This window comes from Schistocerca nitens, chromosome 8, assembly GCF_023898315.1.
Source record: "Schistocerca nitens isolate TAMUIC-IGC-003100 chromosome 8, iqSchNite1.1, whole genome shotgun sequence".
NCBI classification, from domain to species: domain Eukaryota; kingdom Metazoa; phylum Arthropoda; class Insecta; order Orthoptera; family Acrididae; genus Schistocerca; species Schistocerca nitens.
In genome coordinates, this window is record NC_064621.1 from 525,575,988 (window position 1) to 525,601,411 (window position 25,424).

The window sequence follows — 25,424 nt, forward strand, 5'->3', positions numbered from 1 at the left end:
AGCGAGTACGGAGAAAACGGAACGATTTGTGGAGAAAAAAGTCATGGATCCTTCACCAAGACAAAGCCCCAGCTCACAGTGCGTTGTCAGTGAAGACGTTTTTGGCAAAACACAACATTCCCATCTTAGATCATCCACCCTACTCACCTGATTTGGCCCCCTGTGACTTTTTTCTTTTCCATAAAGTCAAGTCAGCTTTGAAAGGAACTAGATTTGAGACTGTTGAAGCAGTAAAAGAAAAAGCGACGGAAGTAATGTATGGACTTACCGAAAATGATCTGCAGCATTGCTATGAACAGTGGAAAATTCGTATGGAGCGGTGTAGAGACCGAGGAGGAGAGTACATTGAAGGAGATAACATGAAATTGTAAATAATTGTAAATAAATGTTTTTTCCAGCATCAGTCCGGTTTTTTTCTAGCCGCACCACATATTTTGTTTGTTTGTGCATTGAATTACTGTAAATAATCGATAATGTTATGACCAGACAAAACTGTTTTCGTCAGACCGTAACTGCGGGTTCTTTGTTTGCTCTGGCAGAGGGCTCATCGAACTAGAACACACGGTATGTAAGACCACTGATGATTTACTTAACCTTTCCATAGTTCTTTGCTGCAGGTGTACTGGATAATTTATATCTGTCGTTGACGCACAGATTAACAAACTGTTCTCTTCCAGTACAAGATGCAACATTCACGAAAGTACATTTGTTCAAAACTTGAACTGTTATTGTCCTACACGTTGGTGTTGATTGCTGAAGCTAGAGTGTCGAACTGGGTTTGAGCTCTTGCGTGTTTCACCCCACACCGAAGAACCCAAAAAATACAGCGCAGGGCCCCCGCGAGCACGCAGAAGTACCGCAACACGACGTGGCATGGACTCGGCTGACGTCTGACGTAGTGCTGGAGGGAACGGACACCATGAATCCTGCAGGGCAGTCCATAAATCAGTAAGACTACGAGGGGGTAGAGATCTCTCCCGAACAGCACCTTGCAAGGCATCTCACACATGCTCAATAATGTACATGTCTGGGGAGTTAGGTGGCCAGTAGAAGTGTTTAAATTCAGAAGGGTGTTCCTAGAGCCGCTCTGTGGCAATTCAGGACGTGTAGGGTGTTACATTGTCCTGCTGGAATTGCCCAAGTCCGTCGGAATGCACGTTGTTGTTGTTGTCTTCAGTCCTGAGACTGGTTTGATACAGTTCTCCATGCTACTCTATACTGTGCAAGTTTCTTCATCTCCCAGTACTTACTGCAACATACATCCTTCTGAATCTGCGTAATGTATTCGTCTCTTGGTCTCCCTACTATGATTTTTACCCTCCACGCTGCCCTCCAATGCTAAATTTGTGATCCCTTGATGCCTCAGAACAAGTGCTACCAATCGGTCCCTTCTTCTTGTCAGTTGTACCACAAATTCCTCTTCCCCCCAATTCTATTCAATACCTCCTCATTAGTTATGTGATCTACACATCTAAACTTCAGCATTCTTCTGTAACACCACATTTCGAAAGCTTCTATTCTCTTCTTATCTAAACTATTTATCGTCCATGTTTCACTTCCATACATGGCTACACTCCATACAAATACTTTCAGAAACGACACTCTGGCAAATCTATACTCGATGTTAACAAATTTCTCTTCTTCAGAAACGTTTTCCTTGCCATTGCCAGTCTACATTTTATATCCTCTCTACTTCGACCATCATCAGTTATTTTGCTCCCCAAATAGCAAAACTCCTTTACTACATTAAGTGTCTCATTTCCTAATCTAATTCCCTCAGCATCACCCGACTTAATTCGACTACATTCCACTATCCTCGTTCTGCTTTTGTTGATGTTCATCATATATCCTCCTTTCAAGACACTCTCCATTCCGTTCAACTGCTCCTCCAAGTCCTTTGCTTTCTCTAACAGAATTACAATGTCATCGGCGAACCTCAACGTTTTTATTTCTTCCCCTTGGATTTTAATACCTACTCCGAATTTTTCTTTTGTTTGCTTTACTGCTTGCTCAATATAAAGATAGAATAACTTCGGAGACAGGCTACAACCCTGTCTCACTCCCTTCCCAACCGCTGCTTCCCTTTCATGACCCTCGACTCTTATAACTGCCATCTGGTTTCTGTACAAATTGTAAATAGCCTTTCGCTCCCTGTATTTTACCCCTGCCACCTTCAGAATTTGAAAGAGAGTATTCCAGTCAACATTGTCGAAAGCTTTCTCTAAGTCTACAAATGCTAGAAACGTAGGTTTGCCTATCCTTAATCTATTTTCTAAGATAAGTCGTAGGGTCAGTATTGCCTCATGTGTTCCAACGTTTCTGCGGAATCCAAACTGATCTTCCCCGAGGTCAGCTTCTACCAGTTTTTCCATTCGTCTGTAAAGAATTCGCGTTAGAATTTTGCAGCTGTGACTAAGCTGATAGTTCGGTAATTTTATCATCTGTCAACACCTGCTTTCTTTTGGATTGGAATTACTATATTCTTCTTGAAGTCTGAGGGTATTTCGCCTGTCTCATACATCTTGCTCACCAGATGGTAGAGTTTTGTCAGAACTGTATCTCCCAAGGCCGTCAGTAGTTCCAATGGAATGTTGACTACTACCGGGGCCTTGTCTCGACTCAGGTCTTTCAGTGCTCTGTGAAACTCTTCACGCAGTATCGTATCTCCCATTTCATCTTCATCTACATCCTCTTCCATTTCCATAACATTGTCCTCAAGTACATCGCCCTCTATATACTTCTTCCACCTTTCTGATACGCCTTCTTTGCTCAGAACTGGTTTTCCATCTGAGCTCTTGATATTCATAGAAGTGGCTCTACATCCTTACATTTGTCCTCTAGCCATCCCTGCTTATCCATTTTGCAATTCATGTCGATCTCATTTTTGAGACGTTTGTATTATTTTTTGGCTGCTTCATTTACTGCGTTTTTATATTTTCTCCTTTCATCAATTAAATTCAATATTTCTTCTGTTACCCAAGGATTTCTACTAGCCCTCGTCTTTTTATCTACTTGAACGTCTGCTTCCTTCACTACTTCATCCCTCAGAGCTACCCATTCTTCTTCTACTGTATTTCTTTCCCCCATTCGAGTCAGTTGTTCCCTTATGCTCTCCGTGAAACTCTGTACAACCTCTGGTTTAGTCAGTTTATCCAGGTCCCATCTCCTTAAATTCCCACCTTATTGCAGTTTCTTCAGTTCTAATCTACAGTTCATAACCAATAGATTGTGGTCAGAGTCCACATCTGCCCCTGGAAATGTATTACAATTTAAAACCTGGTTCCTAAATCTCTGTCTTACCATTATATAATCCATCTGATACCTTCTAGTATCTCCAGGATTCTTCCATATATACAACTTTCTCTTATGATTCTTGAACTAAGTGTTACCTATGATTAAGTTAAGCTCTGTGCAAAATTCTGACAGACGGCTTCCTCTTTCATTTCTCTCATCCAATCCATATTCACCCACTATGTTTCCTTCTCTCCCTTTTCCTACTCTCGAATTCTACTCACCCACGATTATTAAATTTTCCTCTCTTCACTACATGAATAATTTCTTTTATCTCATCATACATATTATCAATTTCTTCATCATCTGCAGAGCAAGTTGGCATATAAACCTGTACTACTGTAGTGGGCATGGGCTTCGTGTCTTTCTTGGCCACAATAATGCGTTCACTATGGTGTTTGTTGTAGCTTACCCGCATTTCTATTTTTTTATTCATTGTTAAACCTACTCCTGCATTATCCTTATTTGATTTTGTGTTTATAACCCTGTAATCACCTGACCAAAAGTCTTGTTACTCCTGCCACCGGACTTCACTAATTCCCACTACATCTAACTTTAACCTATCCATTTCCCTTTTTAAATTTTCTAACCTACCTGCCCGATTAAGGGATCTGACATTCCACGCTCCGATCCGTAGAACGCCAGTTTTCTTTCTCCTGATAACGACGTCCTCTTGAGTAGTCCCCGCCCAGAGATCCGAATGGGGGACTATTTTACCTCCGGAATATTTTACCCAAGGGGACGCCATCATCATTTAACCATAAAGCTGCATGCCCTCGGGAAAAATTACGGCTGTAGTTTCCTCTTGCTTTCAGCTGTTCGCAGTACCAGCACAGCAAGGCCGTTTTGGTTAGTGTTACAAGGCCATATCAGTCAATCATCCAGACTGTGGCCCCTGCAACTACTGAAAAGGCTGCTGCCCCTCTTCAGGAACCACACGTTTGTCTGGCCTCTCAACAGATACCCCTCCGTTGTGGTTGCACCTACGGTACGGCCATCTGTATCGCTGAGGCACGCAAGCCTCCACACCAACGGCAAGGTCCATGGTTCACACAATGGACATGAACGGATGCTTACGTACGTGTCACCTGTGAGATCGTCTTTAGACATATCAGGGGTCCCATATCACGCCAGCTGCACACGCTCTACGCCATTACAGAGCCTCCACCAACTTGAACAGTCCTCTGCTAACATGCATTGATTCATAAGGTTGTCTATGGAGACACGTCCATCAAATGGTTCTAAACATTATGGGACTTAACATCTAAGGTCATCAGTCCCCTAGACTTAGAAATACTTAAACCTAACCAACCTAAGGACATAACACACAACCACGACATAGGCAGGATTTGAAACTCCGACCGTAGCAGCAGCGTGGTTCCGGACTGAAGCGCCTGGATCCGCTCGGCCACAGCGGCCGGCTACACGTCCATTCGCTCGATACAATTTGAAACTAAACTCGTCGACTAGTCTACATTTTTCCAGTCATCAACAGTCCATTGTCGATGTTGACGGGCCCAGGCGAGGCGTAAAGCTTTGTGTATTGTAGTCATCAAGGGTAGATGAGTGGACCTTCGGCTTCGAAAGTCTATATCGATGATGTTTCGTTGAATGATTCGCACGCTGACACTTGTTGATGGTCCAGTGTTGAAATCTGCAGCAGTTTGCGGAAGGGTTGCACGTCTGTCATGTTGAACGATTCTCTTCAGTCGTCGTTGGTTCCGTTCTTGCAGGATCTTTTTCCAAACGCAGCGATGTCGGAGATTTGGTGTTTTGTCGGTTTCCTCATGTTCACGGTAGACTCGTGAAATGGTCGTACGGGAAAATCACCACTTCATCGCAACCTCGGATATACTGTGTCCAATCGTCCGTGTGCCGACTATAATGTCACCTTCAAACTCACTTAAATCTTGATAACCTGGCATTGTAGCAGCAGTAAGCGATCTCACAACTGCGCAGACACTTGTCTTATAGAGGTGTTGCCGATCGTAGCGCCGTATTCTGCCTGTTTACATATTTCTGTATTTGAATACGTCTCTTTGGCTCTTCAGTCTGTAATACACCGACAAGTCTTGAATCAATTTTAGGTATTTAGGTATTTATGAGGCAAATATTTGTACCTTATTTATCAGATCATAACATCTAATGTGTTAAAGGTAAAGAAGCGAGTAAAAGCGAGTAAAAGAAGCGTTAAATTCCCGATTCGGTGGTGTAACTGAATTTCGTCTATCGCCACTGTTTCTATCATTACGTTTCTATGAGGCTTCCAAGAACTGATTTATTACAACCTGTTCCCAAGCCTGCTGGAGTGGCCGTGCGGTACTAGGCACTACGGTCTGGAACCGCGTAATCTCTCCAGTCGCAGGTTCGAATCCTGCCTCGTGCATGGATGTGTGTGATGTCCTTACGTTAGTTAGGTTTAAGTAGTTCTAAGTTCTAGGGGACTGATGACCACAGCAGTTAAGTCCCATAGCGCTCAGAACCATTTTTGAACCTGTTCCAAATACCACTTCGATCGGTCATGTAAACACTGCAAATTAGATTCCGGAAATGTGCTTCTAGCAGCAGAACTTTCTCATCCCCAACCGATTTTCGCTCCTACGTAAAAGAAAACCGTTTCGAAGCGTGCTTGTGTTGTCAGGTTACGTGCCGGCCGTTGTGGCCGCACGGTTCTAGGCGCTACAGGATGTAACCGCGCGACCGCTACGGTCGCAGGTTCTAATCCTGCCTCGGGCATGGCTGTGTGTGATGTCGGTAGGTTAGGTTTAAGTAGTTCTAAGTTCTAGGGAGACTGATGACCTCGGATGTTAAATCCCATAGTGCTCAGAGCCATTTGAACCATTTTTCAGGTTACGTATTGTTTTTGAAAATTGGGCAGGATGACATTTTATGCCTTGAAGGAGCAGTAGCAATAGTATTAGATTCACCATGAACTTTTCAGAATACAAACAGCCGTTCTGCTACTTAATTAGAAACTGGAGTCCATTGTGTAAGACAATGCATGATCAGGAAACCGATATCTGACGATTCTAGCAAAATCTCTTCAGGCCTTAACGTGTAAACACGGCAGCGGAAAACGGTTTCCGAAATTCGGATCTCGCTCTGCGTAAGTCGAGTCTAGTGTAAACGTAGGATATGAACTTCCTTTCATTTCAACATCATGGATACTTCTTCCTAATCTTTTATTATTTTCTTATACGAGTATAATTTAAGCCATTTGTTTCAGTCATTCTGTTCCCACTATTCTTTACCTACATTGATCCCTGTAATATGTTGTCTGGGAAGCTAAGTGCGTGGGCGTGACAGTGTACTAAACTTTGAGTTTAATCATAGTCCAGATTTGCAGATGTTACTGGTTTAGACGGTCATTTTATTTTCAGATATTACAGACTTAACGTCACATTATGTACTCCTAATTTATGAACGTGTTGCTATTTGTCGGTTTGTGTCAGACGTCCTCAGTAATCTTCAACACCTGCACACTCAGGTGATAAAAGTCATAGGATAGTAATATCCACATATACAAATGGCGTTAGTATTGCGTACACTAGGTGTAGAAGGCCAGTTCATTGGCCGAGCTGTCATTTGTAATCAGGCGATTCATGTGAAAAGATGCCCGACTTGATTATGGCCGCATTACGGGAATTAATCGGTTTTGAACTCGCATTGGTAGTTGCAGCTAAATGCATTAGACACTCCATTCCAGAAATCGTTAGGGAATTCAATATACGAGTTCCATACTGTCAAGAGTGAGCCGAAATTACCAAATTACATGCATTATCTCCCACCACGGACAAGCAAGTGGCCGACGACCTTCACTTAATGACTGAAAGCAGCGGCGTCTGCGTAGAGTTGTCAGTGGTAACAGGCTAGCAACGCTGCGTGAAATAACAGCAGAAATCAATGTGCGACGTACGAAGAACGCATCCGTTAGGACAGTGAGGCGAAATTTCGCGTTAATGGGCTGCGGCAGCAGACGACCGACATGAGTGCCTTTGCTAACAGCAGACATCGGCCTGCAGCGCCTCACCTGGGGTCGCGACCACATCGGTTGGCCGCTAGACTACTGGAAAATCGTGGCCTGGTCACATGAGTCCCGATTTCAGTTGGTAAGAGCTGATGGTAGGATACGAGTCTGGCGCAGATCCCACGAAGCCATGGACGCAATTTGTCGATAAGGTACTGTGCAAGCAGGTGGTGTGAGCTGTGTCTACATGGAATAGGCTGGGTCTCCCGGTCCAACTAAACCGATCATTGACTGGAAATTCGTATGTTCCGCTTCTCTGGAGACCATTTGCAGCCATTCATGAACTTTATATTCCCAAAGAACGTTGGAATTTTTATGGATGACTATGCGACATGTCAACCGGTCACAACTGATCGCAACTGGTTTGAAGAACATTCTGGGCAATTCGAACAAATATTTTGCCACCAAAATCGCCCGACATGAATCGAATCGAAAACATTTATGACATAACCGATAGGTCAGTTCCTGTACTAAATCCTGTATCGGCAACTCTTTCGCAATTGTGGACGGCTAGTGAGGCAGCATGGGTCAGTATTTCTGCAGGATACTTCCAATGAGTTGTTGAGTGCAAGCCACGTCGAGTTGTCGCACTACGCCAAGAAAAAGGAGGCATCACATGGCTTTTGTCATCTAAGTATGTATGTAGATGCAGGTCAGATTTAAAACCTGAAAATGTAATGGAGAATAACACAGTTTTACTAACAACCGATGATCGCTGTCGCGTAACAGTCATATGGTTAATTTGAGCCCTTAGGCAATTGCTGATGTTGTTGTTGTTGTGGTCATCAGTCCTGAGACTGATTTGATGCAGCTCTCCATGCTACACTATCCTGTGCAAGCTGCTACATCTCCCAGTACGTACTGCAGCCTACATCCTACTGAATCTGCTTAGTGTATTCATTTCTTGGTCTCCCTCTACGATTTTTACCCTTCACGCTTCCCTCCGTCACTAAATTGGTGATCCCTTGATGCCTCAGAACATGTCCTACCAACCGATCCCTTCTTCTAGTCAAGTTGTGCCACAAACTCCTCTTCTCCCAAATTCTATTCAATACCTCCTCATTACTTATGTGATCTACCCATCTAAACTTCAGCATTCTTCTGTAGCACAACATTTCTAAAGCTTCTATTCTCTTCTTGTCCAAACTATTTATCGTCCATGTTTCACTTCCATACATGGCTACACTCCATACAAATACTTTCAGAAACGACTTCCTGACACCTAAATCTATACTCGATGTTAACAAATTTCTCTTCTTCAGAAACGCTTTCGTTGCCATTGCCAGTCTACATTTTATATCCTCTCTACTTCGAGCATAATCAGTTATTTTGCTCCCCAAATAGCAAAACTCCTTTACTACTTTAAGTGTCTCATTTCCTAATCTAATTCCCTCAGCGGCACCCGATTTAATTCGACTACATTCCATTATCCTCGTTTTGCTTTTGTTGATGTTCATCTCATACCCTCCTTTCAAGACACTGTCCATTTCGTTCAACTGCACTTCCAAGTCCTTTGCTTTCTCTGACAGAATCACAATGTCATCGGTGAACCTCGAAGTCTTTATTTCTTCTCAATGGATTTTCATACCTACTCCGAATTTTTCTTTTGTTTCCTTTACTGCTTGCTCAATATACAGATTGAATAACATCGGGGACAGGCTACAACCCTGTCTCACTCCCTTCCCAACCACTGCTTCTCTTTCGTGTCCCTCGACTCTTATATCTGCCATCTGGTTTCTGTACAAATTGTAAATAGCCTTTCGCTCCCTGTATTTTACCCCTACCACCTTCAGAATTTGAAAGAGAGTATTCCAGTCAACATTGTCAAAACCTTTCTCTAAGTCTACAAATGCTAGAAACGTAGGTTTGCCTTTCCTTAATCTTTCTTCTAAAATAAGTCGTAAGGTCAGTATTTCCTCACGTGTTCCAATACTTCTACGGAATCCAAACTGATCTTCCCAGAGGCCGGCTTCTATCAGCTTTTCCATTCGTCTGTAGAGAATTCGCGTTAGTATTTTGCAGTCGTGACTAATTAAACTGATAGTTTGGTAATTTTCACATCTGTCAACACCTGCTTTCTTTGGGATTGGAATTATTATATTCTTCTTGAAGTCTGAGGGTATTTCGCGAGTCTCATACGTTTTGCTCACCAGATGGTAGAGTTTTGTCATGACTCGCTCTCCCAACGCTGTCAGTAGTTCTAATGGAATGTTGACTACTCCCGGGGCCTTGTTTCGACTCAGGTCTTTCAGTGCTCTGTCAAACTCTTCACGCAGCATCATATCTCCAATTTCATCTTCATCTAGATCTTCTTCAGTTTCCATAATATTGCCCTGAAGTACATCGCTCTTGTATAGACCCTCTATGTACTCCTTCCACCTTTCTGCTTTCCCTTCCTTGCTTAGAACTTGGTTTCCATCTCAACTCTTGATATTCATGCAAGTGGTTCCCTTTGCTCCAAAGGTCTCTTTAATTTTCCTGTAGGCAGTATCTATCTTACCTCTTGTGAGAAAAGCCTCTACAACCTTACATTTGTCCTCTAGCCATGCCTGCTTAGCCATTTTGGACTTCCTGCCGATCTCATTTTTGTGACGTTTGTATTCGTTTTTGCCTGCTTCATTTACTGCATTTTTATGTTTTCTTCTTTCATCAATTAAATTCAACATTTCTTCTGTCACCCAAGGATTTATACTAGCTTTCGACTTTTTACCTACTTGATCCTCTGCTGCCTTCACTACTTCATCCCTCAAAGATACCCATTCTTCTTCTACTGTATTTCTTTCCCCCATTCTTGTCAATTGTTCGCTTATGCTCTCCCTGAAACTCTGTACAACCTCTGGTTTAGTCAGTTTATCCAGGTCCCATCTCCTTACATTCCCAACTTATTGCAGTTTCTTCACTTTTAATCTACAGTTCATAACCAATAGATTGTGGACAGAGTCCACATCTGCGCCTGGAAATGTCTTACAATTTAAAACCTGGTTCCTAAATCTCTGTCTTACAATTATATAATCTATCTGAAACCTGTCAGTATCTCCAGGCTTCTTCCATGTACACAATCTTCTTTTATGATTCTTGAACCAAGTGTTAGCTATGACTAAGTTATGCTGTGTGCAGAATTCTACCAGGTGGCTTCCTCTTTCATTTCTTCCCCCCAGTCCACATTCACCTACTATGTTTATTTCTCTTCCTTTTCCTACTATCGAATTCCAGTCACCCATGACTATTAAATTTTCGTCACCCTTCACTATCTGAATAATTTCTTTTATTTCATCATACATTTCTTCAATTTCTTCGTCATCTGCAGAGCTAGTTTGCATATAAACTTGTACTACTGTAGTAGGTGTGGGCTTCGTGTCTATCTTGGCCACAATAATGCGTTCACTATGCTGTTTGTAGTAGCTTACCCGCACTCCTATTTTTTATTCATTATTAAACCTACTCCTGCATTACCCCTATTTGATTTTGCTGATATTATGTAAAAAAGCTGATCATTACAACCAACGACAGGTCGTCTATTCGGCGCCTTGACTCGTTCCACTTTATGTCGTCATTTTGTTGCAGAGGAAACTGTCTGTTTGATATGATCGACAACAACGGTCGTGATAAATATGTCAGCCGTGATTCAGCTTTTGTGCAGTTGCCCCTGACGTCCAAACAGGTTTCGGGCATTAGGGGCGCTGCGCCGGCGGCGCTGCGCTGCAGTGCGCCATATAAGGCAGTCGTGTTTGTTTACCTCGCAGTGACGTGGAACGTCAGCCCGCCGCTGAAGGCCGGCATGCAGGCAGTGTCTGGTTCGGAGCTCCGCCTCTCCGGTATTAACGGCCATTAACGCGACCAACTTTGTTCGCAAACAGAAGGGCAGTTCCAGACTGCATCGATGCGGGCACATCTCTGAAAGAAGCGTCGCCACGGAGAAAGCTGCAGAGTACTGAGGTCTCGACAGAACCATATCGTCTTATTAGTGCAGTGGTTCCCAATCTCATAGTATTTTCCCCTAAGCGTAATCACCCACTGTAGGTTAAGCGAAATTTTCTAAAGGGCTGATAATAAATAATAGTTCAAAAAATGGCTCTGAGCACTGTGGGACTTAACTTCTGAAGTCATCAGTCCCCTAGAACTTAGAACTACTTAAATCTAACTAACCTAAGGACATCACACACATCCATGCCCGAGACAGGATTCGAACCTGCGACCGTAGCGGTTTCACGGTTCCAGAGAGTAACGCCTAGTACCGCTCGGCCACCCGGCCGGCTAAATAGCAGTTCAGTCATTAAATCTACTTATTAAAAAAAGACTGTATTGTCACTATATTTTTACACCATGTTTGGGGTTCCGTAATTGCATCGGTAAAACGTAAGTCCTATAGGATCACTCTCCTTTTCTTCAGGAAGGAGCGGACATATGAAGTTGAAATTTAAGTCACATACTGAAGTCTATTGTCCCTTCGTAGTTTAATAAATGGAAGCTTCTAAGTCAATGCAATCGAAAGCTACGGCCATTTACGTCACATATTTTAATACTCGCAAACTCCCTCATCATAACTTTCTAGGAGACTTCCCGTTGGACTAGAATCATTAAATTTGGCAAGAAGCAAGGTTTCACAGTAGACCCAAAGGAAAAAATCCGGAAACTGTAAGTCTCTAATAATAACACGAAAATATGTCTCTCTTTTTCATTTGTTAACTGACTGCCTGTCCAGCCGTCTGTTACGACCACTTTTTCTCAGTAACGGGTAGACATGAAGTTGAAATTTATGTGACATACTAAGGTGTATGATTCCTTGGCGTACAATAAACGTTAGCTTGTAAGTCAATGCATTCAGAAGGTACCGCCATTTATGTCACACATTTTGAGACTCACAAATATACCCCTCATCAGAACTTATAGGATACTTTCGGTTGGCCTAGGATCATGAAATTTGGCAGAAAGGAAGGTTCACAGGACAACCAAACGGAAAAATCCGAAAACTATAACTTTCTGGCAGTATCACACGAGAAAATATTTCTTTTGTCATTTGTTATCCGAAGTCAAACATGAAATTAAACCACTGAGTAGTTCTCCATTCAGGCTCACTGGGTTGCAATGGTAAAAGTCAAATATCAGACAAAGAATGACCCTATTGTTCAAATGACGCGTTTCAGAATTTATCCATCATCAGATATCCAGGAGCAATTACCGGAAATACACATGGCGTTTCAAGCTGTATTTGAAACGCCGTATCTACGTGGAGTAATCGTTCCTGGATATCTGATGATGAATAAACTTCGAAACGTATCGTACGAGCAATAAAGCCGTTCCTTGCCTGATGCTTGACGTTTCCCACTGCTACATAGTCAGCCTGGATGGAAAACTATTGATTTATGTAATAACGGTCGCCTGCTTCTTACATGGATTTGTGTCACTTTTATACAGTATTGTTGTTGTTGCTGTTGTGATCTTCAGTCCAAAGACTGGTCTGATCTAGCTCTTCCTGCTACTCTGTCCGGTGCAGACTTATCCACCTCCGAGTAATTACGAGTACTACATCCTGCTGAACCTCCTTACTGAATTCATCTCTTGGACTCCCTCTACGATTTTTACTGCCCACGGTTCCTTCGCTACTAAATTATTGATCCCTTCATGCCTCAGAATGTGTGCTACCAACCGATTCCTTCTTCTAGTCAGGTTGTACCACATATTTCTCTTCTCCCCAATTCTATTCAGTACCTACTCATTAGTTACGTGATCTAACCCATCTTATCTTCAGCATTCTTCTGTAGCACGACATTTCAAAAGCTGCTATTCTTTTCCTGTCTAAACCGTTTATCGTCCATGTTTCACTTCAAAAAAAATAAAAAAAATAAAAATGGTTCAAATGGCTCTGAGCACTATGGGACTTAACTTTGGAGGTCATCACTCCCCTAGAACTTAGAACTTAAACCTAACTAACCTAAGGACATCACACACATCCATGCCCGAGGCAGGATTCGAACCAGCGACCGCAGCGGTCGCGCGGTTCTAGACAGTAGCGCCTAGAACCGCTCGGCCACAATGGCAGGCTGTTTCACTTCCATACATGACTACACTCCATGCAAGTACTTTCAGAAAGGGATTTCTCTTCTTCAGAAACGCTTTTCTTGCCATTCACAGATATTATGTACTCTCTACTCCAACATCATCATTTATTTTACTGCCGAAATACCAAAACTCATCTACTACTTTAAGTACACTCCTGGAAATGGAAAAAAGAACACATTGACACCGGTGTGTCAGACCCACCATACTTGCTCCGGACACTGCGAGAGGGCTGTACAAGCAATGATCACACGCACGGCACAGCGGACACACCAGGAACCGCGGTGTTGGCCGTCGAATGGCGCTAGCTGCGCAGCATTTGTGCACCGCCGCCGTCAGTGTCAGCCAGTTTGCCGTGGCATACGGAGCTCCATCGCAGCCTTTAACACTGTTAGCATGCCGCGACAGCGTGGACGTGAACCGTATGTGCAGTTGACGGACTTTGAGCGAGGGCGTATAGTGGGCATGCGGGAGGCGGACGTACTGCCGAATTGCTCAACACGTGGGGCGTGAGGTCTCCACAGTACATCGATGTTGTCGCCAGTGGTCGGCGGAAGGTGCACGTGCCCGTCGACCTGGGACCGGACCGCAGCGACGCACGGATGCACGCCAAGACCGTAGGATCCTACGCAGTGCCGTAGGGGACCGCACCGCCACTTCCCAGCAAATTAGGGACACTGTTGCTCCTGGGGTATCGGCGAGGACCATTCGCAACCGTCTCCATGAAGCTGGGCTACGGTACCGCACACCGTTACGCCGTCTTCCGCTCACGCCCCAACATCGTGCAGCCCGCCTCCAGTGGTGTCGCGACAGGCGTGAATGGAGGGACGAAAGGAGACGTGTCGTCTTCAGCGATGAGAGTCGCTTCTGCCTTGGTGCCAATGATGGTCGTATGCGTGTTTGGCGCCGTGCAGGTGAGCGCCACAATCAGGACTGCATACGACCGAGGCACACAGGGCCAACACCCGGCATCATGGTGTGGGGAGCGATCTCCTACACTGGCCGTACACCACTGGTGATCGTCGAGGGGACACTGAATAGTGCACGGTACATCCAAACCGTCATCGAACCCATCGTTCTACCATTCCTAGACCGGCAAGGGAACTTGCTGTTCCAACAGGACAATGCACGTCCGCATGTATCCCGTGCCACCCAACGTGCTCTAGAAGGTGTAAGTCAACTACCCTGGCCAGCAAGATCTCCGGATCTGTCCCCCATTGAGCATGTTTGGGACTGGATGAAGCGTCGTCTCACGCGGTCTGCACGTCCAGCACGAACGCTGGTCCAACTGAGGCGCCAGGTGGAAATGGCATGGCAAGCCGTTCCACAGGACTACATGCAGCATCTCTACGATCGTCTCCATGGGAGAATAGCAGCCTGCATTGCTGCGAAAGGTGGATATACACTGTACTAGTGCCGACATTGTGCATGCTCTGTTGCCTGTGTCTATGTGCCTGTGGTTCTGTCAGTGTGATCATGTGATGTACCTGACCCCAGGAATGTGTCAATAAAGTTTCCCCTTCCTGGGACAATGAATTCACGGTGTTCTTATTTCAATTTCCAGGAGTGTATATGATTTCCTAATCCCCTCAGCATCACCTGATTTAATTCGGCTACATCCCATTATTCTCGTTTCGCTTTTGTTGATGTTCTTCTTATATCCACCTTTCAAGACACTGTCCATTATGTTCAAGTGCTCTTCTACGGTCTTGCTGTCTCTGACAGAATTGGCCGGCCGAAGTGGCCGTGCGGTTAAAGGCGCTGCAGTCTGGAACCGCAAGACCGCTACGGTCGCAGGTTCGAATCCTGCCTCGGGCATGGATGTTTGTGATGTCCTTAGGTTAGGTTTAACTAGTTCTAAGTTCTAGGGGACTAATGACCTCAGCAGTTGAGTCCCATAGTGCTCAGAGCCATTTGAACCATTCTGACAAAATTACAATGTCATCGGCAAGATTTTATTTCTTCTCCTTGGACTTCAATTCCTACTCCACATTTTTCTTTTGTTTCCGTACTGTCTGCTCAGTATACAGATCGAATAACATCGGGTGTTGGTTACAACCTTGTCTCACTCCCCTCTCCTCTAATGCTTCCCTTTCCTGTCCCTCGACTCCTATAACTGCCTTCTGGTTCCTGTACAAATTGTAATTAGCCTTTCTCTCCCTGTATTTTACCTCGGTCACCTTTAAAATTGGAAAGAGAGTATTCCAATCAACATTCCCAAAAGCTTTTCTAAGTCTACAAATGCTTTAAACGTAGATTTGTGTTTCTTTCGTAGGGTCAGTATTGCCATGCGTGTTCCCATGTTTCTCCGGAATCCAAACTGATCTTCCCCGAGGTCGGCTTCTGCCAGTTTTTCCTACTTTCTGTAAAGGATTCGTGTTAGTATTTTGTATTTATGTTATTGAAATCAAAACATTCTCGAAAATCTCGGAACCCATGTGACACATGTCTTGTCAGTATGAATGTCGATAACAGGTAAAAATGGTCGAGATTCTTGCTTCCTGGGAGTGGATGATCTATCGATGCCGGCCGGTTCTAAGCGCTTCAGTCTGGTACCGCGCGGCCGCTACGGTCGCAGGTTCGAATCCTGCCTCGGGCATGGATGTGTGTGATGTCCTTAGGTTAGTTAGGTTTAAGTAGTTCTGAGTTCTAGGGGACTGATGCCCTCAGATGTTAAATCTCATAGTGCTCAGAGCCATTTGAACCATTTTGATCTGTCGATAAATATAATTAAGTTTGTACGGAACCCTGAGTGCGCAAATCCTACTCGCACCTGTCCAGTCCTTTTACCTTTTCTTTGTTCACAACTGAGGAACAAGATGCAGTCCAAGACGGGCTTAAATGATGATAAAATATTTGTCTCTCCGTGTGTGGGAATCACGAAACGTGCAAGTATAAGAGTTGCGGACTCCCTGACACATGGACGTTTGGACCTGTCGCGGAGGCTTGCTCCGATAGCCGAAGTGGTCAGGGGGTTGGCTACCCTCTATAATGAAAAACTGAGTGAAAGGATCAACGAACAACCTGAACGGGTGTCATCGAACATCCGCCTCGAAAAAATTCGACGAACAACATTGAATAAAATGAGATCAACAAAAAAAAAAAGGGAAGTGGTTAAGGTGAGCGCTTGTGGTGAGTGGGAAATCCGGGTTCGAGTCCCGGTGTGGTATAAATTTTCGTGTGTTACCAACAGCTGACATCTATCTGGATTAGTATTGACGCGTGTTTCCATCTTGTTTGTATTCTCACAACGAAATGTCATTTGCACTGCCTCCTTTCTTTTCTTCCATATGAAAGGTAAACAAGAGCCCCATCAAGCCGTGATCCTAAATTACGCCTTCTTAGCACTTGTTAGCTTTCTTTTCTTTTTCCTTCCTGGGCGTCAACAGTCACCTATTATCTTTTGAATGAAGTTTCAACGATTAAATTGTAAATTGTTATTCATGTAACTCACGCAAACGTGATTTCGGCTTTGCAGTCATTCTCAAGTCTAAGCTGAAATGTCATTTATGTCGGTCCAGCATTCTATGACATCTCAACTTGTACTTGAGGATGACCGTGTAGCCAGCCGACCGCTGTGGCCGAGCGGTTCTAGGTTCTTCAGCCCGGAACCGGGCGACTGCTACGGTCGTAGGTTCGAATCCTGCCTAGGGCATGAATGTGTGTGACGTCCTTAGGATAGTTAGGTTTAAGTAGTTCTAAGTTCTAGGGGACTGATTACCTCCCATAGTCCCATAGTGCTCAGAGCCATTTGAAACGTGTTGCCGAAATCATGGTTGCGTGAAATAAATGAATAGCAATTAACAGTCAATACCTGGAAAATTATATCTTTCTTTATTTCCCACTTTAATTAACGTTCATACTTCATTTCCAATCTCTTCGCGATTTCCGTTTTGTGTTTCACCTTACGTAGCTAAAAGCTTACTCCAGAATGTCCCATTTATCTTGCTCACCCATATAACTTTTTGCTGATGCCTTAAATGAAAAAGGCAACGGCCTTGCCGCAGTGGATACACCGGTTCCCGTGAGATCACCGAAGTTAAGCGCTGTCGGGCGTGGTTGGCACTTGGATGGTTGACCATCCTGGCCGCCATGCGCTGTTGCCATTTTTCGGGGTGCAATCAGCCTCGTGATGCCAACTGAGGAGCTACTCGACCTAATAGTAGCGGCTTCGGTCAAGAATACCGTCATAACGACCGGGAGAGCGGTGTGCTGACCCGACGCCCCTTCTATCCGCATCCTCCACTGAGGATGACACGGCGGTCGGATGGTTCCGCTAGGCCACTCGTGGCCTGAAGACGGAGCGCTTTTTAAATTAAAAACTGTTTCAATTATTGTTTTTTTTTAATCATTGAATATACGTTTTATGTATCCACAAAGATGTAGGAGATACGAGGGACAGGTTCAGTTTTTTAAATGGAACCATGTACATTTTATTCACTCCTCCAAGAGATATTCAAAAATGTATCACACTGATCACATTGTACAATATTATTCGCGAACTATCAGCTATTAAAATGATAAATAATACTTAAGTTATCTGATTTAAATTTCACTTAAGTGCATTTCATTAAGTAAACCATTTATGCTGTTCTAGGTGCGTTTGAACATTTTACAAATTATTAATAAACGTTGAATGCAACAGTACTGCACTGTACAGGAATTGGATCTTGTTATTGTACAGTGCCGATTGCAGTACTTATCACAATGCTCAAGTAACATGGCTCTTTCCGGAAACTTTTACTGTGATACTACCACTACATGAAAAACAGAGCGCTTACATCGCGTACTCAAAATGGTGACCATTGTCATTCATACATAGGGTCACTGCGTGGGTGAAGGATGCCCTACATCTCGCTACTGCTTCGCCCGTGATGACAGTACAATCGTCAATAATGTGTTGCTGCTTGTCCTCTGGTGTTGTTGGCACGTTTTGGTAGACAGCATCCTTGACTGCTTACCACAGAAAAGAAATTCAGCGGTGTAAGTACCGGAGATCGGACAGGCCTCCCACGTCCAATCTACCTACCAGGGTATTTACGGTCCAGAATTCGTCGTGCTCGTAAGGCTTTATTTACAGGGTATCCATCATGCTGATACCGCATGACCATCAGTTCAGAGGTACTGCGTCCAAGAGAACACGAAGAGGGTATCTTAAAAATCGGGTCTACTGTTTGCCATTTTGGTTGTCATTAACAAAGAAAGGTACGATAATGTTGTCTCCAATAATTCCGCACCAAGCATAATGTTCCATGGATGTTTATGCTCTGTCGGAGCCATTTTGGATTGTTGATGGACCAACAATACATATTTCTCATATTGACAATTCCTTTGTTAGAGATTGACGTCTCTTCGTTAAAAAAAAATTACGATTCGTCAGAAGTTGTTGCTGAGCCCTCTGACGAAACAGAACCCTATTCTTGGTGTAAATGAACATGGTTAGGGTGGAATTTATGACGTTATAGAATTCGATGTGCATTTGTTTTCGAGACACCAACTTCATGTTGAATTGGTCGTGTGCTGACTTGGCGATTCCCGGCTACAGTGACCTCAGCAGTTTCGTTTGTTCGTGCTCTACGACGATTTTGAGGTCTTGCATTTAAACTTCCTTTTTCACGTAGACGAGAAATGAGACCACCAAACATCCAAGGATAAACCCCTGATCTGAACATATGACGCACCAGCTCAGCTATGACTCTGTCCTAGTGCCGTAATACGTGGTAACACGGAACACTTGGAATAGCTGTGGACCAGCTAGCGTCGGGAGAGATTACAACGGTTTTATGACACCCTTCCCAGTAGAATCATTGCATACATCCAGGCCAGACGGGTTTCTGATCAGTGGTCTTATGTTGCCATATCCTTTGTAAATTTGTCTCGAGTTTTTAACCGCTGAAATAATATCACAAACCCCCTGAACCAATGAACGTTTATTTCATTTCCTCATTCCTTTCAGGATGCTTTAAGTTCTTTGTCAGTATATCGTGGTTGAAAATTTTGTAAAATATTGTGTGAGGATTGCCTTCCCCTCTCCCCCCTCCCAACCTTTCCCTCCTCCCTCCGCACCACTCTTGAATCCCGCATTCTCCTGAGCGTTCTAGTGAGACCAAGCGTTAATAATAGTTCAAGATTCCACCACCTTAAAGTGAAATGCACAAGTCGCCTATTTCACGTGTTACTTAAGAGTTAGCCGTTAAATATTTTGACAATGGATTTTATTTTTGCATTGTGCCACATTTTTCCTTATTTCTTTTAGATATTGGCAGGTAAGCCTTTGAACCTATATTTCTTCTTGAATAGTAATGTTTTAGTTAATGTTTCTGATCAAACCGTTTCATTTGGACGTTTGGTTAAAATTTTATTCTGTTTACCAACTGTAGGCTCTAGCTGTGTAAACTACGCGCCCTTCACTTACTTAAACCAGCCCCCTCACTTTCTCATGTTTATATATATATTTACAGTAGAATGTAAGTATGCACGCCCATGGTCTCCTCCCAAACCCTTGAATTCTTGGATAGATTTCAACCAAATTTGTTACATAAACTGATATTCTCTTGGAATTCTCTTGCAGATTCAAAGAGGCTAATGGAGATGGTTTATTAAGGAAAGTGAAGTTCGTCTAAAATGACTAAAGCTATAGATACAGTCCCGAAAAGAAGATGGACTGGAAGAAGGCCAGCAAACAGATCATTGTTCCAAAACCAATACTTATAAGGTTGTCCAATATGAAGTGCAGTACACAAGAGGAAGCAGCAAAAACAAAAAGAGGCAGAGCTATAATTTTGGACAAAGATCTTGAAGAATAACTGGTGAACTATTCTCTTGCTATGAAAGCTTTTCCTTCTGAGCCTCTTTATGATGAATGACCTTAGACTTGGCAGAGAGATATAAGACTGAATACTCTTTCAGAGACGAAATTTCGGGGAAAAAGTGAGGTAGTCTTTTTCCAAAACGCCACAAAAATGAAGTGTTAGAAATGAAATCTACAGAAATATTCATAGTAAGGATCTTGCATACAGTGAACAAAACACAGAGAAATTCTATAAACTTCTGGAAGATGCTGTACTCGTATTATACCTGCTTTGAAACCAAAATATGTTTTATCTTGTTTAATGACATTTTCTAGTATTGTTTTGTGTTATTTTAATTATTTTTTTAAAGGGTACGATTTTCACAACCATTTTTCAAGCTCGTTGTGTTTAAGGTTTTCAGAATTTTTTTTTCCGTAATAACTTTTCATTACACTTTCCAAGAGTGAAATGTAAATGGTGAATAACATTATAGGTAAATATTATGTTCTTTTAAAACTTACCATTTTACTATTATTTGGTAACGGCCTTGCCGCAGTGGATACACCGGTTCCCGTGAGATCACCGAAGTTAAGCACTGTCGGGCGTGGCCGGCGCTTGGATGGGTGACCATCCAGCCGCCATGCGCTGTTGCCATTTTTCGGGGTGCACTCAACCTCGTGATGCCAATTAAGGAGCTACTCGACCGAATAGTAGCGGCTTCGGTCAAGAATACCGTCATAACGACCGGGAGAGCGGTGTGCTGACCCGACGCCCCTTCTATCCGCATCCTCCACTGAGGATGACACGGCGGTCGGATGGTTCCGCTAGGCCACTCGTGGCCTGAAGACGGAGCGCTTTTTAAATTAAAAACTGTTTCAATTATTGTTTTTTTTTAATCATTGAATATACGTTTTATGTATCCACAAAGATGTAGGAGATACGAGGGACAGGTTCAGTTTTTTAAATGGAACCATGTACATTTTATTCACTCCTCCAAGAGATATTCAAAAATGTATCACACTGATCACATTGTACAATATTATTCGCGAACTATCAGCTATTAAAATGATAAATAATACTTAAGTTATCTGATTTAAATTTCACTTAAGTGCATTTCATTAAGTAAACCATTTATGCTGTTCTAGGTGCGTTTGAACATTTTACAAATTATTAATAAACGTTGAATGCAACAGTACTGCACTGTACAGGAATTGGATCTTGTTATTGTACAGTGCCGATTGCAGTACTTATCACAATGCTCAAGTAACATGGCTCTTTCCGGAAACTTTTACTGTGATACTACCACTACATGAAAAACAGAGCGCTTACATCGCGTACTCAAAATGGTGACCATTGTCATTCATACATAGGGTCACTGCGTGGGTGAAGGATGCCCTACATCTCGCTACTGCTTCGCCCGTGATGACAGTACAATCGTCAATAATGTGTTGCTGCTTGTCCTCTGGTGTTGTTGGCACGTTTTGGTAGACAGCATCCTTGACTGCTTACCACAGAAAAGAAATTCAGCGGTGTAAGTACCGGAGATCGGACAGGCCTCCCACGTCCAATCTACCTACCAGGGTATTTACGGTCCAGAATTCGTCGTGCTCGTAAGGCTTTATTTACAGGGTATCCATCATGCTGATACCGCATGACCATCAGTTCAGAGGTACTGCGTCCAAGAGAACACGAAGAGGGTATCTTAAAAATCGGGTCTACTGTTTGCCATTTTGGTTGTCATTAACAAAGAAAGGTACGATAATGTTGTCTCCAATAATTCCGCACCAAGCATAATGTTCCATGGATGTTTATGCTCTGTCGGAGCCATTTTGGATTGTTGATGGACCAACAATACATATTTCTCATATTGACAATTCCTTTGTTAGAGATTGACGTCTCTTCGTTAAAAAAAAATTACGATTCGTCAGAAGTTGTTGCTGAGCCCTCTGACGAAACAGAACCCTATTCTTGGTGTAAATGAACATGGTTAGGGTGGAATTTATGACGTTATAGAATTCGATGTGCATTTGTTTTCGAGACACCAACTTCATGTTGAATTGGTCGTGTGCTGACTTGGCGATTCCCGGCTACAGTGACCTCAGCAGTTTCGTTTGTTCGTGCTCTACGACGATTTTGAGGTCCTGCATTTAAACTTCCTTTTTCACGTAGACGAGAAATGAGACCACCAAACATCCAAGGATAAACCCCTGATCTGAACATATGACGCACCAGCTCAGCTATGACTCTGTCCTAGTGCCGTAATACGTGGTAACACGGAACACTTGGAATAGCTGTGGACCAGCTAGCGTCGGGAGAGATTACAACGGTTTTATGACACCCTTCCCAGTAGAATCATTGCATACATCCAGGCCAGACGGGTTTCTGATCAGTGGTCTTATGTTGCCATATCCTTTGTAAATTTGTCTCGAGTTTTTAACCGCTGAAATAATATCACAAACCCCCTGAACCAATGAACGTTTATTTCATTTCCTCATTCCTTTCAGGATGCTTTAAGTTCTTTGTCAGTATATCGTGGTTGAAAATTTTGTAAAATATTGTGTGAGGATTGCCTTCCCCTCTCCCCCCTCCCAACCTTTCCCTCCTCCCTCCGCACCACTCTTGAATCCCGCATTCTCCTGAGCGTTCTAGTGAGACCAAGCGTTAATAATAGTTCAAGATTCCACCACCTTAAAGTGAAATGCACAAGTCGCCTATTTCACGTGTTACTTAAGAGTTAGCCGTTAAATATTTTGACAATGGATTTTATTTTTGCATTGTGCCACATTTTTCCTTATTTCTTTTAGATATTGGCAGGTAAGCCTTTGAACCTATATTTCTTCTTGAATAGTAATGTTTTAGTTAATGTTTCTGATCAAACCGTTTCATTTGGACGTTTGGTTAAAATTTTATTCTGTTTACCAACTGTAGGCTCTAGCTGTGTAAACTACGCGCCCTTCACTTACTTAAACCAGCCCCCTCACTTTCTCATGTTTATATATATATTTACAGTAGAATGTAAGTATGCACGCCCATGGTCTCCTCCCAAACCCTTGAATTCTTGGATAGATTTCAACCAAATTTGTTACATAAACTGATATTCTCTTGGAATTCTCTTGCAGATTCAAAGAGGCTAATGGAGATGGTTTATTAAGGAAAGTGAAGTTCGTCTAAAATGACTAAAGCTATAGATACAGTCCCGAAAAGAAGATGGACTGGAAGAAGGCCAGCAAACAGATCATTGTTCCAAAACCAATACTTATAAGGTTGTCCAATATGAAGTGCAGTACACAAGAGGAAGCAGCAAAAACAAAAAGAGGCAGAGCTATAATTTTGGACAAAGATCTTGAAGAATAACTGGTGAACTATTCTCTTGCTATGAAAGCTTTTCCTTCTGAGCCTCTTTATGATGAATGACCTTAGACTTGGCAGAGAGATATAAGACTGAATACTCTTTCAGAGACGAAATTTCGGGGAAAAAGTGAGGTAGTCTTTTTCCAAAACGCCACAAAAATGAAGTGTTAGAAATGAAATCTACAGAAATATTCATAGTAAGGATCTTGCATACAGTGAACAAAACACAGAGAAATTCTATAAACTTCTGGAAGATGCTGTACTCGTATTATACCTGCTTTGAAACCAAAATATGTTTTATCTTGTTTAATGACATTTTCTAGTATTGTTTTGTGTTATTTTAATTATTTTTTTAAAGGGTACGATTTTCACAACCATTTTTCAAGCTCGTTGTGTTTAAGGTTTTCAGAATTTTTTTTTCCGTAATAACTTTTCATTACACTTTCCAAGAGTGAAATGTAAATGGTGAATAACATTATAGGTAAATATTATGTTCTTTTAAAACTTACCATTTTACTATTATTTGGTAACGGCCTTGCCGCAGTGGATACACCGGTTCCCGTGAGATCACCGAAGTTAAGCACTGTCGGGCGTGGCCGGCGCTTGGATGGGTGACCATCCAGCCGCCATGCGCTGTTGCCATTTTTCGGGGTGCACTCAACCTCGTGATGCCAATTAAGGAGCTACTCGACCGAATAGTAGCGGCTCCGGTCAAAGAAAACCATCATAACGACCGGGGGAGCGGTGTGCTGACCACACGCCCCTCCTATCCGCATCCTCAACTGAGGATGACACGGCGGTCGGATGGCCCCGATGGGCCACTTGTGGCCTGAAGACGGATTGCTTTTTTACTATTATTTTAAAAAGAGAATAGAAATGAGGGTCTGTTTGTGGGCTCTTTCTTCTGTTTATACGAATAATAGGAGTACGAAAATGAAAACAGGGATCAAGGTGATGTTATCGTGTTGGGCGTCAATGGTCATTAATGAAAATGGGAGTAACTTTAATGCCATGATGTACGAGGTGCTCCCCAGTGCTATCCCGTTAGTGTTGATTTTCTCCGACAAACACGTGTATCCGTGGTCGAACTCGGGCCCTTTGTCTTTTAAAATCTGCAGTCAGTGTGGCCTCCCATGAAAGGCGTCGGTACAGGTTTATCAGCAGATCTGATACTCGCTTTGTGTAAGCGGGGCGCCGATGCGTGTCTTCAGCTGTCCAGCTCAGAAAGCGGAGTTCATCGACTGGCTAATTAACCAAGAAAATGTTATCAGCACCTGAAGGATAACGTAGCAGAAGGAAACCTCTATAACGCCACGCTCCTGTCCGTTGCAGCCAAACGCCAGCAACCGTTTATGGTAGAAATCCCGGAACGAAAGGCCGTGTTCGATGTACAAAACTGTTTAATACCGGATCTTCAGAGCTAAAACTTGCAACAGTATAGATGGCACAAATTCCCTTGAATTCATGGGTGTATAGTAAGCTTCGTCACCATTGGTTACATGATAGAGAATGCATGATTATATGTGACAGGTGGTGTCATTCTCGCTAAAGCTGAGCGATCGTTTGAATTACAGTCCTGGTGCCGAGTTGTCATCCGTGTTTTATTTTATTTAATTTCATCTTCATTTCTGTTAAAATAATCACAGTCTCTGTAAATTACTACTACCACTCTGTATACAGGGTGTTACAAAAAGGTACGGCCAAACTTTCAGGAAACATTCCTCACACACAAATAAAGAAAAGATGTTATGTGAACATGTGTCCGGAAACGCTTAATTTCCATGTGAGAGCTCATTTTAGTTTCGTCAGTATGTTCTGTACTTCCTAGATTCACCGCCATGATTTCATACGGGATACTCTACCTGTGCTGCTAGAACATGTGCCTTTACAAATACGACACAACATGT

The 25,424-nt window shown here is 43.0% G+C and overlaps 1 pseudogene; it reads left to right on the forward strand.

Moving 5' to 3' along the window:
- Positions 1-17,363: 17,363 nt before the first annotated feature.
- Positions 17,364-17,481, forward strand: LOC126199778 (5S ribosomal RNA; annotated as a pseudogene).
- Positions 17,482-25,424: the final 7,943 nt, after the last annotated feature.